This window comes from Myodes glareolus, chromosome 2 (genome assembly GCF_982192425.1).
Source record: "Myodes glareolus chromosome 2, mMyoGla1.1, whole genome shotgun sequence".
Classification (NCBI taxonomy): domain Eukaryota; kingdom Metazoa; phylum Chordata; class Mammalia; order Rodentia; family Cricetidae; genus Myodes; species Myodes glareolus.
The window spans coordinates 126,045,389-126,060,677 of NC_142027.1; positions in this window are offsets into that span (position 1 = coordinate 126,045,389).

A 15,289-nucleotide genomic window follows, 5' to 3' on the forward strand; every position below is an offset into this window, starting at 1 on the left:
TAAAAATTGGGTGCCTGGTGCATGCCTTTAATCCCAGCACTTGGGAGGCAGAGGCAGGTGGATCTCTGTGAGTTCGAGGCCATCATGGTCTACAGAGTGAGTTTCAAGACAGCTAGGCTACACAGAAACCCTATCTCAAAAAACAACAAAACAAAATGTTACAATTTAGGAAAAGTGGCCCAAGAGCAAAAGATGCCATGTGACAGAGCTCAGGTGGAGGATTTTTTTTTTAAAAAGATTTATTTATTTATTATGTACACAGTGTTCAGCCTCCATGTATGCCTGCAGGTCAGAAGAGGGTACCAGATCTTGTTACAGATGGTTGTGAGCCACCATGTGGTTGCTGGGAATTGAACTCAGGACCTCTGGAAGGGTAGTCAGTGCTCTTAACCTCTGAGCCATCTCTCCAGCCCGAGGATTTTTTTTTTTTTAAATTGGGGGAAAGTAAATGGGAAAAGGGGAGGGAAGAGAGGAGAGGGGCTCTGGGGACTGGAGTGGCAGAAGAGAACCTAGTGAATGTGTACAGGAGGTGCTCTGAGTGGCTACAGCTGAGGATGTAGCCTGTCAGAACCCCAAGGTCAGGCCAGTACAGATGCCAGAATGCTAACAGAGGTGGAAGAGAGGCCACCAGGCAGCCTCAGCCCTGTGTAAGCCTGCTTGGGGCTTACATCATGACCCTGAGGTAAAAACAAAAACCTTCCCCGGGGGCTGAGGATGTGGCTCCTCGGTGAAGCACTTGCCTACCACATGGAAGGCTCTGGGCTTAGTTCCAGGAAGGAAGATGGTAACAGACCCCCAACTCAGGCTGGAGGGATGATTCAGTTGGCAGTGTGCTTGGCTTGCAACTATGTGGATCCGAGTTCAGTCCCCAGAACCCACATGAAAATCCTGGTTGGTGCACATTTGTAACCCTAGCACTGGGGACCCTGGCAGAGATGGTGATCCCTGGAGCTTAGTGGCCACCAACCTAGCCTAAAGGGTGTGGTCCAGGCCAAGGAGAGACCCTGCTTCAAAGGAAGTGGGCCGTGCTCCCATGCCCATCACATGCTCCATCCTTCTCTTTGGATTCCTCCCTAAGAGGACTACACTTTTGAGTCTCTCTCATGAGGTTTCTAGGTTCTGACTTGTTTATTCTTAGTCTACAAGTATGATCCAAATAGGAATTAAGATAGAGTAAAAAATTTCTCTGGGATAAAAGAACTGGAAATGTAGGTAGTTGTTAAAATCCTTCAGGATTCAGACATCTACCATTAGGGCATTACATATCCACAGGGTTCAAGGTAAGTGCTCCAGCCGTCCTTCACAGCAACAGCACTGGAGACCGCTGGGAAGATAGGGACAGAGAGCCGGGCTCTGCTACACCAGCAGCAAACTTTATTCCAGGAAAAAATAAATAAAAAAAATAAACCTCCATGGGGCACAACAAGCTTATCAGCTAGCTGAGACCAAAGTCAGAGATGAACTTGTCAGACTGTGGCCAAGGACGGTTTCCAAACTCCTCCTTTTTATAGCAAAAAGCATGAGGCATGAACAAAAGAATTTTTACAATCTCAAGGTAAAACTTAGATACAAATTGCTTTTTCTTTTTCTTTTCCTTTCTTTCTTTTTCTTTTTTTACAATTTCCATTAACAGGGTTTTTCAGTTAAACTAGTGTTTATATTTAGCCCATGGTTTCTCTCTGGCATTCCTGATGGTGTTTACCAAAGTTCTACTCCCCTGATAGTGCCAGTTTCGCATAGCAGGGAAGGGTATAAGAAAATGCACAACCAAAAAGTCAGGTACATCCTATCATTTAAAAGTTAACTCACATCAACTGCTGGTCATGAGTGACTGGTGGGGGGAGGAGAGGGGAGAGGATATCTAAAAGCTGACCCTCAGTTTGCAGAGGGCTGATTCAGTCTTGCATTCAGAGCTATGGGTTGTAAAGCAAAGAAATAGTTAAGTTAATAGTAATAGTTAATAACTGTTAATAGTAATAGTTAAGTCTTGGGGGCTGGAGAGATGGCTCAGAGGTTAAGAGCACTGGCTGCTCTTCCAGAGGTCCTGAGTTCAATTCCCAGCAACCACATGGTGGCTCACAACCATCTGTAATGACATCTGGTGCCCCCTTCTGGCCTGCAGGCATACATGGAGGCAGAATTATATACATAATAAATAAATAAATCTAAAAAAAAAATAGTTAAGTCTTAAGCTGCTGAGAAAGCTGCTGACAGCCTGCTCTCATCCTCCTAGGCTTACAACTTTATTTTTTTATTTCTATATTCTTATTTCTGGAATCTACATTTCTATATTCTTATTCTTGGACTTTTCAGAAACCAAATGGTAAAAAGGATAACACGATGGGAACTTGCTGGGCAGTGGTGGCGCACGCCTTTAATCCCAGCACTGGAGAGGCAGAGGCAGGCCGATCTCTGTAAGTTCGAGGCCAGCCTGGTCTACAGAGTGAGTTCAGGACAGGCTCCAAAGCTACAGAGAAAGCCTGTCTAAAACAAAAGAAAAGAATAGAAAAAAAGATGGAAACTCTTAGAGCTGTCAGTATCCAGGCACACCCGCCCCTTCCCCTTGGGGACCTAGCTCACTTCTGCTTCACCCCTGTGTGCCATGGCAGGCAGCACCCTGTCCCTTTAAAAGGCAAAACTCCACCTACCTCTTCCTCTTCTTCTTCCTCTCTCTCGCTCTCTCCCTCTTTCTCTTTCTCTTCCCAGGAGGCCACACTGTATTCCCTTTCTCTCTCCCCTTTCCCATTCCTTTTCCCACTTCCTTCCCTTCCCCCAGCAAAACTCTCCACTGTAAGCTCTGTCTGCATGGGGCATCTGTCCCTCACCCACCAAGGTCCCTCTCGCGCGTCATCAGGCAGAGCTGCAGCACTTTAATTTACATAGCTACTTGAGCCTCACTGTGACCAAATACCCGACGGAAACAGTGGCGGTGGTAACTTGTACCCTCTGAGGTGGTAGTTTGTCAGTCTGCAGTAGACAGGAAGTAGAGGAAGCAGCGGGACCCAGACATGGTTCTTACTTTCAAAGGATCCACAGCTACCAAAATGGTGCCACAGGGTGGGGGCCAAGCCCTAAAAGTGTGAGACTATGGAGGGCTTTCAGACTCTGGCTACAGTGCCATTCTTTAGACACAGGGGAAAGTCAGCAGGAAGTGTTGCTGCTTGGAAGAAAAGGGATCCTGGCAGGTGGGAGCCAAGGAATACCACAAAGTCACCCTGAGTGTTCCAGCTCTGCTCAGGGGAAGGTTTCCCAGGGCAAGTGTAACAACTGGGGAGAGTTTCCCCAGCAGAGTTGTGGCAGCAGGACTCTGTTCCCTCCAGTGTCACAGCAGGCTCTCCACTCTGCACAGCAAACCTCACTCAAGAGATCTATTGGGGGGGGGGCACTGCCTCTAGGGTGAGAAGCAGCAGCCACTGAACAGAACACAGAACTTGTATAGGGCTTGGGGGTGGAAGGCTTTCCAGGGTGACTTGGGATTGATGGGGTTTTGTGACTTGATACTGGGGCAAGCTCAGGGATTGGGGGGATTTCAAGTCTTTGGCCCTGGCTTTGGGTCAAGTCAGGGTCAGGGTGTTTTTTCCTAGCCCTTTTACCCTTTACCAGGGTCACCCAGCTGTAAGGGAGATGCTAAGTGATGACACCAGTGTCCTGGCCAAAGCACGGAAAACATGCGCACTACCACTGCCCTAGTCTGCCCCTTCGAGCAGATTCTCACCCTTGTAACCCAGACAAGTCTGAGGTACAGTAAAGTGACCACAGTTGACAATGTAGCCATTGCTCCCCCTTTAGAGGCAAAGTTGCCATGGAAGAACTGCTTTCAAATGTAGATGCCTGTCAAAATGTCTTGCTACACATTCTGGATACATGATATTTGTCAGCCATGTCTTGAAAATGCTGCAGGGGGATTATAGTATGGTGTCGAAAACCAGGAACTAAGACCAAGATATTGTAAGGTAAAATTTCTTTACAGGTGGGCCAAACTTACAGTCCCTTTCTGGTGAATAGGAGAATGTAAGTGGCTCTCAGCTGCCACGGCGGGGGTGGTGGGGGGGGGGTGGGGGGTGTCCTTTATGACCTTTGCAAGCAAACAAAACTCAATACAAAAAGGCAGAACTTTGGTAAGCATTTAGCACAAGCACACTGTCAGAGCACGTTTCTCAAGTCACAACCCACCTAGTTCCCAGAAGGGTTTTGCGGTTTGTTGATTTGAAAAAGACTGAACTAGCCGGGCAGTGGTGGCACAGGCCCTTAATTCCAGCACTCGGGAGGCAGAGGCAGGTGGATCTCTGTGAGTCTGAGAGAGAGAGAGAGACAGAGACAGAGAGAGAGAGAGACAGAGACAGAGAGAGACAGAGAGAGAAAGTTTGAACAATAGACAAATAGGAATGAAATCTCATTTTACCTCAAATATATAAGTATAAATATCAAGATTCTGGGCAAAAAGAACAAGAAAAAGGAAGAATGGAGGCCCTGTTATCTTTAGCAGATGAAGTGAATTATTCAACCCATATTAAATCAGTTATGGAGGCAGAAATGAAGGAGTCAGCATCTATCAGATTACTGTACTGTCAAGCAACCAAATCCCACTCATGTGACAACAGGAGAGGGTGAAGGGGTCCCCTGCCATGAGAATCCTGGGCTGACTGACAGCGATGTCCTTTAGTTTCAAAGGGGCCTCCATCTCTTGGCTCCACCTCCATCTCAGCTTCCTTTCCAGCTGTGCACATTCTGGTTTCCTGTCTGTCTGGATCTTAGAAGAGCTGCCCAGTCTTGTGCCCACCTGAGGCCCACCCCTCTCCACTCTCCGCCCCCCCTTCATTCCCCCACCCACCCACCTGCAGAGAGAAAGCTCTGCAGCGCTGGCATCTATCCTATCAGAACAGAAGCTGTGAAATCCCCTCCACCAAGCTAGTGCTACAGAGACGGGCGAAGCTAAGTCAGGGTCATGTGACCCACCCCATGACCCTGAGAAAGGCTGGAACTTTCTCCGTGGGAACAGGTCCCCTGGCTGGAGGAGACCAATATCCATGCATTTGTCTACCACCAGCGCTGCAGACAGTGGACGGGGCAATCGGGGAAGGAGAGAAATGTAATTCTGGGCTCTGGGCGTGTGAATCTGGCTCAGTATGAGATAAGCAATTAATCCAAAGGCAGGCAGTTCTGACGAGCTGCCGGAAGCACAGGCCTCCACGCAAGGTTCTCGGATTTCGAGGATCCTGATCCCTCTGGGTACCTGGATGTGGGGTGGTCACAGGAGTATTGGTTGCAAAGTTGTTGTTTGTGGGTTTAGCCTTGTCTGACCCTCAAGAGGAAATGCTGGGGAAAGTGCGCAACAAAAGGACGTGGGTGCTAGAGTTGCGACCTAGAGGTCATCGCCACCTTCTGGCCACTGGCGGAACCACAGCGATGTCCTCGGCGGTGTGGAGGGTGATCACAGAGAGGAACTGAAAACAGGGCCTTTTACATGGCTCTGCTGTAAAGGGAGTTTGCGACCAGACGGGATGAACTGAGTTCGATTCCCAGAATCCACTTGCTGGAAGAAAGAGGTAATTGTAAGAAAAGAGGAACCCCCCCCAACAAAAACCTGTACATGGTTCCTCTCAGCAGCCAAAAGTGGAAATGTTGACTCTCAATCTCCATCAACCAACAGATGAACCAAAATGTGGTCCAGCTGCACAATGGAACTGTCCATCCCCAAGAGGAAAGGGGGCTGAGGTCGGAAAAACTGGGCAGAGCTCTGGAACCTTCTCACTAGTGTGCAGATTTGCTTTGGGTTTTAAAAAAATACGTTATATATTGTGTGTGTGTGTGTGTGTGTGTGTGTGTGTGTGTCTGCGTGTGAGTGACGCGTACATGCCATAGTACATGTGTAGAGGTCAGACCAGGGATTCTCTCATCACGTAGAACCTAGGGATTGAACTCAGGTCATCAGGCTTGAAAGCAAGCGGCTTTACCCACTAAGTTATCTGTTAGCCTTCTTCTTCTCCTTATTCTTTTGGTTTTTGAGACAGTATTGCTCTACGTAGCCTTGCTGTTCTGGAACTCACTCTAGACCAGACTGGCCTTGAACTCACAGAGATCCGCCTGCCTCTGCCTCCCGAGTACTGAGGTTAAAAATGTGTGCCACCAACTGCCTGACTTCATTCTTAACATTTTGCCCCATCTGGGCTGCCACTTCCTGCCCTCCCTGGTTTTCTTGCTGCCTTTCTCTATTTTTTCTCTTCCCTTTTAGTTTATCCTGGTGGGTTGAAAGCATCATACCCGTTCTCCCCAGCATTGTGTTTGAGTTTTGACCTAGTTTGGTCTCTTCCATGACCACAGTGCACACGCCAAATGTGGGCAGTCTGATTCCCAGGGTGTGGACAGCAACACTGGAGATGTCTGTTGGAGCAGTCTTATCCTGCTCCCCCTCTGCCTCCCCACAGCCTGGGAGTTTGAGGGACCCACCTAGCCACTCCCCACTTTGGAACTATCTTCCCCACTAGCCCTCTTGGGGCTCAGCTCCCTGCCCTGGCCTAGCCTACTGCACTAGGGCAGCATGGACACTTGGTCGGGCTGGACCCACAGAAGCTCCTGACACTGTGGACATTGACCAGGGTGAGGCAGAGGGTGTGGCCTGGAAGAACAAGGTCACCTGACAAACAGAAATCACAGAATAGCCTACAGCCATCATGCAGATGAGCTGGCAGGGAAGGAAGCTATGGGGTGTGTCCGTGGGACGACCCAGCAGTCTTTGGGGGCCACACTCCCCCTTTCCCAACTGTCCCTAGCACCCCACCTCTCCATTCCTTTCCTCAGCTCTTGTCAGAGCAGTGGTGACACCAGAGCAAGTGGGTTTGGAGAAGAGGGGCCTGCTATGTGCAGCATCAGTGCTGGAGTGGGAGGTGGGCTGGGGGCTAGGGCAAGCCAGCTGTGCTTGCCAAAGGGATGTTAGAGAGTTAGGACAACCCAACTCTCCAGACAGCAGGAGACAGTCCTGTCATAGCTATGAGCTATGCTAGAATCTGGTCTCAGGGTCTCTGTGTCTGTCTGTCTCACCCCTGCCTCTCTCTCAGAATATATTGGGGAAGGTAATGTGTTTTCTTTTTTTTTTTTTCATCCCAGAGATACTCTGAGGGACATCCTCCAAAAGATTAGCAATTATAAAGAAGAGGCAGGAGGGTGAATTGAAGGCCTCAAAAAGTAACTGAAACTCTTAAAGCAACAAGGCACGGAAGTAACAAGGAAGACAGCCCAAGATTTTGTACAAACAATAGCTCAAGTTAGCCCCTGGTTTATTATAGGAGAGGGTTTAAATGTTCCAGACTGGGAACAAGCCAAGTCAGATTAAAAGGATTATGTGTTTCTTCATCCCCAGAGACACTCTGGGGGGTGCCCTCTGGAAGACTGGCCAGCAGAGAAGTAATAAAGAGGAGGCAGGAGGGTGAATTGAAGGCCTCAGAACAATAGAATGTGTACGGATGTATGTTATTATGTTGATTGTGTTGTCTTTTGTGTTCTGGACCAAGGAAAGACCTTTGATTCTGGGAACTGCTAAGAAAGGTATTTTGACTTTAAAATATCAGCCTAAAGATTTGATGCTTTGGATAAGAGGTTCTGCTTTTGTCTCCACAGAACATGAGAACCTGTGGATTCATTGCAAATTTATGTGGTTTGATTCACCAAGATCCCCTGAAATGTTGATGTAAAATACCCCCAAGAATGCAGCACCCCCACTCAGCAGGAAGTAGCCAGACAGGTTGACGACACCCAAATTCCCTAAAAGATTGTTGAACCAACAAGTGGCTCTGGTTCTTTGGACTTTTCAATGGTTAAACATGCTATGTGAGTTACTCATGGGGCTGTACTGCATGCTTCTGCTACTGTTAGGGAACTCAACGGTCATATGAGAGGGGTTTGGAATACTGCTTTTGTTAATTTTACCACCCAGTTAGTGCATGAATGGGCTTGGATGGCTAAAGTACAGGGATGGTTGCAGCACTGGTCTGACTCGTTGGCACTGTCAGTCCTGGGGATACCTGGTTTAGGGCTATGTGTCTGAGTAGCCACAGATGGGCAATACTTTGGGGGAAGGATGCCACCTAAGACAGGGAATATTAGAGGGCTATTCCCCACAGCAGGCAAGGTATTCCACCCAAAGTAACAAGACAGGCATAAAATAAAAAAAGGGAGAGTTGTTGTGATCTAGCTGCCCTCACTCCCCCTGACGGGCAGCGGAACTTCCTTGTGGTCTGTAATTGACAAGAATGTTTGTGTTCTTTCTGGCTGGTGGTTTTCCACAAGCTTTCCAGTATAAAAGGCTTTAGCTGGGGCAAAATAAAGGTTGCTGTTCTTCCACCTGAAAAGAAGACTCCATGTCTCAATCCCCGAACCCCCCACCAGTCTTGGCATCCAGGCTGAGCTGACTCAGAAAGTGACAACTGAAGTCCCAGGACTGAAGTGGTCATGCAGAGAAGTTGAAGTTTGGTACCATGAAGAGAAGAGAATCTAAGAGAGGCTATTGGTGGAGGGAGGTGCCAATACTGTAGGATGACTGCCAAGAACAGCAGCGGTGGAGTGGAGCCATCCTGAGCCTAGGAGACAAGTTGTGTGTGCAGCAAAGGGCAAAGCTGGAGAGGTAACCCTAGCTCTCTGGAGGAGCCCAGAAGATGGTGAGTGGATCCCAGACCTGGTGGACTGAGGTATTTATTACACTACTGGAGTTCAGATTGTGACCATGCCCTGGCCCTCCCTGCATGAAATAAGAAAGAATTTAATTTACTTTGATTTTACAGAAGCTCGCAGCTGAAAGACTTTGAACTTTTAGAGAGATTTTTGAGTTTTAAAGATACTGGATTTTTGTTTTGTTTTTGTCTTTAATGAGACAAGGCTTACCATGCAGCTCTGGCTCTCCCAGAACTCATTATGTAGACCAGGCTGGCCTTGAACTCAGAGCTCCTTCTGCCCCTGCCTCATGAGTTATGGAATTAAGGATGTCTGCTTCCATGCCTAGCTGAGACTGAATTTTAAAGTGTTTGATTTTTTTTTTCAAGACAGGGTTTCTCTGTAGCTTTGGAGCCTGTCCTGGAACTAGCTCTTGTAGACCAGGCTGGCCTTGAACTCACAGAGATTCACCTGCCTCTGCCTCCTGAGTGCTGGGATTAAAGGTATGCATCACCACCGCCTGGCAAGTGTTTGATTTTGTAAAGACCGTGAGACTTTTTTTTTAATATTTATTCATTTATTATGCATACAATATCTGCCTACATGTGTGCCTGCAGGCCAGAGAGGGCACCAGATCTCATTACAGATGGTTGTGAGCCACCATATGGTTGCTGGGAATTGAACTCAAGACCTTTGGAAGAGCAGGCAATGCTCTTAACCACTGAGCCATCTCTCCAGCCCCCAAGACTTTTTTTTATACCTACCCCCTCAAAACAGGATTTCTTTGTGTAACACCCCTGGCTGTCCTGGAACTTGTTCTGTAGACCAGGATGGCTTCGAACTCACAGAGATCCACCTGCTTCTGCCTCCTGAGTGCTGTGATTAAAGGTGTGCTACTGCCTGGTACATTACATTTTTAAATGAACTACACAATCACAATACCTTAATAAAGATCAGAAATTTATATATACATATAACAAAATTGACCTTGAATTTGTATCAATAAATCAAGATTTATACCAATTCAAATTATTTATCTCTATATCATATCCCCTTTAAATGTAAAAGAACATTTATAAACATTATTTGAGAATATGGGCACAGTTTTTCCTCTCCAAACTGCTTTGTGCTATATGCGGGCGCTGTTAATCAGGTCTTTCATGGTGTATCCTGTATGCTAGGTTCATCTCAGTTGGCAGTTGAACAAAGTAAGTTTTTGAGGGTGTTCACAGCAACCTTTCAGGAGGGTGTAGTCTATTATACCATATTGGGATAGAAGCAATCCACTGGGTCTCATCTTCTGTGAAAACAAAAGAAGAACCTCTTTTCCAAAGAGGTTCATATTCTTAGACCTTCAAATTCTGAAGTCATGATACTTTTATAATATGCATCCTAGTTTAACTTAGTAGCCCATATAATTAAATATATTTCTGTACTTAGCTCCTTCACAGTCAAAAAAATTTAAAGAAAACACAATATACATAATCCAGACACTCTGTGAATTTTCCATTTTTACGTGGCTTATTTCTCTTTACTTCTTTTAATCTATGACTATCTGTACTCTGTCTCTTTAAAGACTTTACCCCCCCCTTTTTTTAAAGCATTAACTTTATTTTATGATTTTCTATAATCTTTTTCTTCTCTCTCCCAATCCAAGAATACATCAGAACCATCATCCACCATGATCAAGTCGGCTTCATCCCAGAACTGCAGGGATGGTTCAACATATGAAAATCTGCCAACGTAATCCACCATATAAACAAGCTGAAAAATAAAAACCACATGATCATCTCATTAGATGCCAAAAAACTTTTGACAAAATACAACAGCCCTTCATGATAAAGGTCTTGGAGAGGGCAGGGATACAAGAAACATACCTAAGCATAATTAAGGCAAATACAGCAAGTCAACAGCCAACATCAAACTAAATGGAGAGAAACTCCCAGCGATTCTACTGAAATCAGGAACAAGACAAGTTTGTCCACTCTCTCCATATCTATTCAATATAGTTCTTAAGGTTCTAGCTAGAGCAATAAGACAACAAAAGGAGATCAAGGGGATACAAATTGGAAAAGAAGAAATCAAACTCTCACTGATGCTGATGATATGATAGTTTACATAAGTGATCCCAAAAATTTCACCAAGGAACTTCTACAACTCATAAACACTTCCAGCAATGTAGAAAGACATAAGATTAGCTCAAAAAAATCAGTAGCCCTCCTATACACAGATGATAAAAGGGCTGGGGAAGAAATCAGAGAATCAACACCCTTCACAATAGCCACAAATAGCATAAAATATCTTGAAGTAACTCTAACCAAACAAGTGGAAGACTTGTATGGCAAGAACTTAAATCTTTGAAGAAAGACATTGAAGAAGACACCAGAAAGTGGAAAGATCTCCCATGCTCTTGGGTAGGCAGAATTAACATAGTAAAAATGGCAATCTTACCAAAAGCAATCTACAGATTCAACGCAATGCCCATCAAAATCCCCGCAAAATTCTTCAAAGACCTCAAAAGAACAGTACTCAATTTCATATGGAAAAGCAAAAAACCCAGAATAGCCAAAACAATCATGTACAATAAAAGAACTTCTGAAGGCATCACAATCCCTGACTTCAAACTCTACTACAGAGCTACAGTACTGAAAACAGCCTGGTATTAGCATAAGAACAGACAGGAGGACCAATGGAACCGAATAGACCCAGATATCAATCCACACATCTTCGAACACCTGATCTTTGATAAAGAAGCAAAAAATATCAAATGGAAAAAGAAAGCATATTTAACAAGTGGTGCTGGCATAACTGGATATCAACATGTAGAAAAATGAAAATAGACCCATATCTATCACTGTAAAACTTTAAGACAATTCTGAGTCCTCTCAGTCTCAGCAGTAGTGCTTTCGTCCCCCCCACCCCCCGGGAACCAAGGACCTAACAGCTACACATGCACATACTGAGATGTTAGGAACTTTCCAGCTCCCTGAATAGGGGCAAGACTCAGTTACTGATGTTTTGACTCAGGCCCTGGGAAAGGGGCAAAGTGACCCTCAGATGTTTTCTCTTACCTCATCTGATCTGGCAACCTCTCCCCAGCCAATTATTTGAATAAGCCAATCATAATAGTTAAAGAACAACCCCCAGACACCCCCTTCCTTTTGTGGCTTATTGCTTTAAAAGTAGCCTGTACCAGCTATTCGGGGGTCTTTCTGGCCTCTAATGCTGAAAGACCCTGTCATGACAGAATTAATAAAATCCCCATGCTTTTACATCAGCTGTGGTGTGAGAGATGGTCTCTTGGGGCGACTCCTCCTCGGTGATTGGACTCTAGGGTCCAACATCACCATGCACAAAACTCAAATCCAAATGGATCAAAGACCTCAACATAAAGCCAGCCATACTGAACCTCATAGAAGAGAAGATGGGAAGTACACTTGAATGCATTGGCACAGGGAACCATTTCCTAAATAGAACCCCAGCAGCACAGACACTGAGAGAAACAATTAATCAATGGGACCTCCCAAAACTGAAAAACTTCTGTAAAGCAAAGGACACAGTGAACAAGACAAAACGACTGCCTACAAGAATGGGAAAAGAACTTCACTAACCCACCAGACACAGGTCTGATCTCCAAAATATACAAAGAACTCAAGAAATTGAACACCAAAAGATCACATAATCAAAAAAAAAAAAAATAAAGCACAGACCTAAACAGAGAAATCTAATATGGCTGAAAGACTCTTAAGGAAATGTTCAACATCCTTAGTCATTAGAGAAATGCAAATCAAAACAACTCTGAGATTCCATCTTATACCTGTAAGAATGGCCAAGATCAAAAACACTGATGACAACTTATGCTGGAGAGGTTGTGGGGAAAAGGGAACACTTCTGCATTGCTGGTGGGAATGCAACCCCTTTGAATGTCAGTGTGGCGATTTCTCAGAAAATTATAAACAACCTTCCTTAAGATCCAGTAATACCACTTTTGGGTATATATCCAAAGGATGCTCAATCGTGCCACAAGGACATGTGCTCAACTATGTTCATAGCAGCTTTGTTTGTCATAGCCAGAACCTGGAAACAACCTAAATGTCCCTCGACTGAAGAATGGATAAGGAAAATGTGGTACATTTACACAATGAAGTACTACACAGCAGAAAAAAATGACAGCTTGAATTTTGCAGGAAAATGGATGGAGCTAGAAAACATCATTTTGAGTGAGGTAACCCAGACACAGAAAGACAATTATCATGTGTACTCACTCATAGGTGGTTTTTAAACATAAAGCAAAGAAATCCAGCCTACAAACACAATCCCAGAGAACTTAGACAACAAAGAAGACACAAAGACTTTCTTTTTTTTTAAATGATTTATTTATCTTTATTTTATATGCATTGGTATGAAGGTGTCAGATCCTCTGGAACTGGATCTTCAGACAGTTGTGAGCTGCCATGTGGGTGCTGAGAATTGAACCCAGGTCCTCTGGAAGAGCAGTCAGTGCTCTTAACCACTGAGCCATTTCTCCAGCCCCCACAAAGACTTTCTAAACTCCATTGGAGGTAGAAAGTAGAAAAAGACAAGATCTCCTGAATAAATTGGAAACATGGGGACCTTGGGAGAGGATTGAAATGGGGAGGGGAAAGGCAGGAAGAGGAGCAGAGAAAAATGTAGAGCTCAATAAATATCAATGAAATAAAAAATAAGAAAAAAAGATACTTTTTTACTTTGCTCATTACATGTGGTCAGTCTAAAGTCTGAGGGATGCCTCTGGGTGGTTCGATTTAATCTGTTTTTACCTTGGTTCCACACCTACCATGGGTTCCAAACTGTCCATTTCAAAGGACACACCCTTAACCTGCCTGCAGGTTAATACAAAAGAGCTTCATTTGGAAGACCTCAAGAGGCCAGACTTGTTGCACCTCTCTGTTCCTCAATACACAATACACACTGAACAATGGTCACTGTTGGCCCAAATTCAAAATTTCCTACTTTCTTTTCTTTTTTCTTCTTCTTTTCTTTTCTTTTTTTTTTTTTTTTCTGTTTGACAGAGGGTTTCTTTGTGTAGTCCTGGCTTGTAACACCTGTGTCTGCATTACTCTCGGTACAGTTTGCGCCACTGCACCCTACAGGAGCCTGGAGATTGAAAGAACACACAAGAGACCTGGGCCATTTGAAAGATCAGCCGAATGACTTTATTCAAACTTAGGGAAAACCTTAAATACTTAGCTGCTGTACAATGGAATACCCTCCAGGCAGGTGAGAAATTACCATGCCCAAGGTAGAGTAAACAATGCTTATATCTAACCACCAGGGGCACAGAGGGAGCACAGAACAAACAGGAAACACTGGCCAACCAGAGACTGTCCTCAGAATGAACCCCTGGAGCAGGGGTAGATCCATGGGCCCTACACTGGCTGTTCTGGAACTCACCTTGTAGACCAGGCTGGCCTCGAACTCACAGAGATCCACCTGCCTCTGCCTCCCAAGTGCTGGGATTAAAGGCATGAGTCACCACGCTCGATCTGGAGGAAACTTTTGATTTTAATATCTAAATTGATTTAGGTAACTTCATAAAATAAAACGGATGGTGGATTGAGGCTTCTTCCCCACAGTTCTGCATTCTTAAGACCCTCACTATAAAGGGTTGAAACCATCTTTTCCTCTGACAGACCATTTTCAACTTTATGGAGGAGTCTATCTGCCTGCAGCGTGAATTAATAAACACAGTCCTGACTGCTGAAGGTTAGGCTCCCATCTCTTTTCTGTCTCCTGGCTACCCTTTGAGCGGCCTCAGACATTTTTAGAACATGTACTAAACTCCTGGCATAACTCTCGTGGCTCCTGGTTTCATTTTATTAACTAATGATTTCATCCAAAGCATCTCCAGAGGCAGTTCATATGTCTTCTATCAAAAGAGGAGCGGGGTTGGCGGGGGAGACAAGCGTCTCCGTGTAACCTGGCCTGGAACTCGGAGATCCACCTGCCTCTGATGAGATTAAAGGCATTTGCCACCAGTCCCGGCTTCTAGCAACCTGAGCTCTATATCCAGAAAACCACCAAAATATTACAGTTAACAACCTTCCATGATTGCGTACTCCTTGCTTTCCCTAAGTTTACTCTTGGGAAGCTCATACTCCCATTTCTATGTCTTTTAACTCTCTCACATGTAAATAATCTTTAATAAAACTTTCCACTCCGCTTCATAAACTGTCTAGTCCTAACACTCGGTGCGTGGAAGCCACGAACTCGTTTGGCCAAAGAAATCTAGAGGAACTCCTCGGGATATTGAGGTGACAGCAGGCAGCTGCATCTCTGAGCCCTCACAGGTGACAGGACAAGCACAATCCAGTCGGTTCCCACATAGCGAGGTCTCGGTACGTTCCAAGTTCCCTAGCCAGCCTCCACGGCCGTCTCCACGAATTTTTTCCAGCGCACTCGAACAGCACGCGCCCCTGTCCTGACTGGCCACCGTACCGTCTTACGTCATTACCACAGCGCCACCGCAGCGGAAGGCCCGGGGTCCTCTGCTGCGTGCGGCGCGCCCCGGGGATGACCCGGCGGACGCCTGCACATTAGCCGCGCGTCCCCGGAGAGCCTCGGAAAGCCCAGAGGAAGCCGGCGAGGCGCACGTGGGGCTCTGGGG